Consider the following 3,858-nt stretch of genomic DNA (forward strand, 5'->3'; position numbering starts at 1 on the left):
CAAACTATTCATCATCACTTTTTGACGCGGCACAGCAAACATCAGAGAGCAGCATATGCCAGCCCCCTTTCCGCCCCTCACCCCCAACCACCCCCCCTCTTGATGTGCTTTTAAGTGTGTGTGTGCGGGGTTTTCCACATGCATAGAAGCTGTGAGGACTAATGGAAAATTGGCATGAAAGACGAGCTGCTATGGAAATTTAATCACATTCACATCTCACACAATACATCATCATCATTGAGTGTGTGTGTGTGTGTATGTTCGTTTGGAGCACTTAAGACTCTCACACGCATTGCCCCCCTCTGCGAGTGTGTGGGTGTGTGTGTGTGTATGTGAGTGGGGGTTGGGTTTCCGCAAGTTTGTTAACTGCATTAGTGCGAGAGCCTTCTGTGTTTGATTATGCCTAGAGGGTAGACACATGCCATACCCTGCACACGCACACACCCACACACCTACACACGCACACGGACTTCCATGGATGCGATAAAGTTTTTAGGTTCTGATTGCTTGATTGTGTCTGTCAACAATGGTTAACACACAGACGAACGCAATCCCACATAGACACACACACACATACACAGCCAGGGACTGGCCCAAACAGATTTTTCGTTTCATCGGGGCAGGGGACTTTAAAGTTTTCGATATGCTAAGCACCGAAATAGTGAAATAGTTTATATAAATAAAATATTCGTATAAAATATTAATAAAAAATACATTTCGAAATTAAATGAGGTTTTATTTAATTCAATTCCTTTTTGAGTAATTCTTGCCTTTAAATTATAAAAGGAGTTTGTCTAGCTGGGGCTCAATAAATAAATAAATATTTTATAATTACTAATAGAAAATAGTTAAAACGAAATAAATCAGTTTTAATTTTGTCAGAGTCCCTCAGCATTGTTCTCAGAGAAAAATGTTTGAATTTCTTTATTATAAGTGGCTTTTACTGTTTGGTCACTGTATGGTTTCCATTTCTTCCAATTTTCATCGAGATTGGGGCTATCAACATTTTAAGTTCATTTGTTTGCTTTTGCTCATTTGCAATAAAAGGGTTATGGTTTGGTTTTGGGATCGGTTCAGACTCGTTGGTTTCAGGGTTTGGGTCTAGTTGCTTTCGGCCTGGCTCCATAATTATGTTGTATCACTTTACGGCAATCAAAGCGAAATGCTTTATGTAAGCAGAAGTCCAATGACGACAAATGCAATGACAGCGACAATTTCTCAGTGAAACAGAGCGAAGAGTGGAAAGAAGCTCAAAAGTCAGAGGATGAAGAAAGCTTGTACACGGAAAAAAATTAATGTATTATTTTATTAATTAACTGTTAATAATCTAATACAAATTTATATTATACAAATGAAGCAGTGTCTTTATGGATTAAAAACAAGAGAGAACGCTATAGTCGGGTGCCCCGACTATCAGATACCCGTTACTCAGGTAAAGGGAGTGTGAGGGAGATGGAGATAGAAACTTTGATCACGCATAACTTTTTAACGAATTTCTTCTACATTTCGATAGGTATTGATAAACACAATAAAACTGCATTTTTACTTTTCCGAAATATTTAAATTTTTAAAATCGTATCTCAGCGATTGTGGGCGTTAAAGGGGGCGTGGCACCTTTTTGAAACAAACTTGCGCTGCGTAGGAACTCCTAGAATCTGCATGCAAAATGCCAATCTTCTAGCTTTTATAGTTTCCGAGATCTCAGCGTTCATACGGACATGGCTATATCGACTCGGCTAGTGACCCTGATCAAGAATATATATACTTTATAGGGTCGGAAACGCTTCCTTCTAGCTGTTACATACTTTTGCACGAATACAATATACTCTTTTACTCTACGAGTAACGGGTATAATAAGTAAAGCTCGATAGGAAAAATATATAGTTTCGCAGACAGTACTTTTCTTGACTGAACGACTGGAGACTTTTTGATATTCAGTGGAAAAAAACTATAAATTCATAAAGTATCTAGCAGTATCCAATGATTTCTAAAATGTCTGTTTTCCGTATATATCTCCAGTTTTTTAGGTCACTTTACTTTGTATGATTTTAGTTTTAAGCATCTTATCAATTTTACAGTTCATAAATATATAAATAATTTAAATTTTAAGATTACCCCAAAATATTTTTTTTGTGTAAATGATTTAGAGTGTAATCACAGTTATTTCGTCAAACGGCAATCAAAACAGCCCAAAAGTAAAAAACAGACAACGAAGATGAAGTAAAATTTCACGCCAAATTAGCCATGTGCAAGTGCCCCCTTTCCCCCTTCACTGCCCACCGCCCATGTATGCAACCCCTCACCCACTCGCCGATCGTCATGCTTGACAACTTCGCTTTAATTTCGAGCGATGCGCCTTGAATTAAACATGTTAGATAACAACACTAACTGTAGTAACAACTTTGGCAACAGCAACCAAATTGGCCTTCAAAACAGCAAAACAAGAAGAAGAACACGAGAAAAAGAAGCGGAAGAAACGATAGAGAGAGAGAGAGAGAGAGAACGGAAAAAAGAAACAGAAACTGCGGCAACTGCAACTTTTTGGACCAACTAAACGTTGTTGCAAGGCAGAAACGAAAAAGGGTCAAGGGGCGGGGCAAGGCATCGCGGAGGGGGGTCTGGGAAAAGGGGGCAGGGAGTGGAGATTACGGAGCGGCAAGCGGAAAAACGTTGCCTTTATTGTAATGCCACTTAATGCTCCAAAGAAGATGAGAACCAACAACTACAATAGTTGAAAAAGTTATTTTTAAACTCCACATTCAGTACATTGTGTACTCTCCAAATTCTATCCAAAAGTCACTTTTTAATAAATGTAGTCTCACAAGAATAAGCCAGTTTATTTTATTTTAAATGCTCCTTAAAAATTAGATTTTTTAAATATTTCAATTTCTTTGTTTCAATTTAGGATATATACGACTATGTGTCGTATATAGAATATAACAAATAACTAGGTTTCCGACACTTTTAATTTGCATACTTAATAACTTTTTGATTACATTATTTTTATATGAACATTTTTAAAGCATTAATTAAATATACCTTCGATTTATCTTAAAAATAAACTATCTTAACTAATTTACAAAAATGAATAGTCGGAAACCCCTCGAACATAATTTCTATTCCCATTAATATTTAAAGTTTAAAGTAGAAATGTCTTCTTTCCCTTATAAATTGCATTAAAAGTTTTGGGGGTGCTGAAAAACATGGAACAAGGCAGACTGTAAAAAAAAAGTGACGCTATAGAGACGGCAGATAAAGTGTCCAGCCAAAAAACCGCTAAAACAGTCGTCGTTTTCCGGACCCGCAGGCTCTTAACTCCGTGCTCCTGACTCCTTATTTTTGGCATCCTTTTCTGCAGCGACTTTAACCCATGAGCCGCCTGCTGTACCCGAAAACCAGCTGAAATGAAAAATGAAGGGCGGGGGGTCGAGGCCCCACCGAAAGGGAGAGTGAAAGTCTGGCCAAGTCCTGGGAGACTTTTGCAATTTTTAGTGCAACTAATTCTTTCTGAAGTATCTCATTGTTGGACTGCAAAAGCCGCAATTTAGTGCGGCGTATGGGGCCCTCTCTTCGCTACCATTTTCCCACTAGTTTTCCTCACCAAAAACCAAATCCAAGCCAGCCTGCAGGGAGAATTTTCACAGTTGGAAGCCTAAGCCTAGTTCGTGTTCTTGTTTTCGTTGTCCTGTTTTTGCCGCAGGAAGTCAAAAGTATCGCGGCAGCTTAAACAGAGGGAAAGAGATGGGCAGAGAGGTCCTGGTCAGAGCGAGAGGGAGAGGGCAGAGGCCCTTGTTATCCTTGCCCAGCGGAGTTTGTTTCCCTCCAGTTGATTGTCTCAGTTAGCCAAGGGAGAGACTC

The sequence above is a fragment of the Drosophila rhopaloa genome, unplaced genomic scaffold (genome assembly GCF_018152115.1).
Source record: "Drosophila rhopaloa isolate 14029-0021.01 unplaced genomic scaffold, ASM1815211v1 contig_2, whole genome shotgun sequence".
Classification (NCBI taxonomy): Eukaryota; Metazoa; Arthropoda; class Insecta; order Diptera; family Drosophilidae; genus Drosophila; species Drosophila rhopaloa.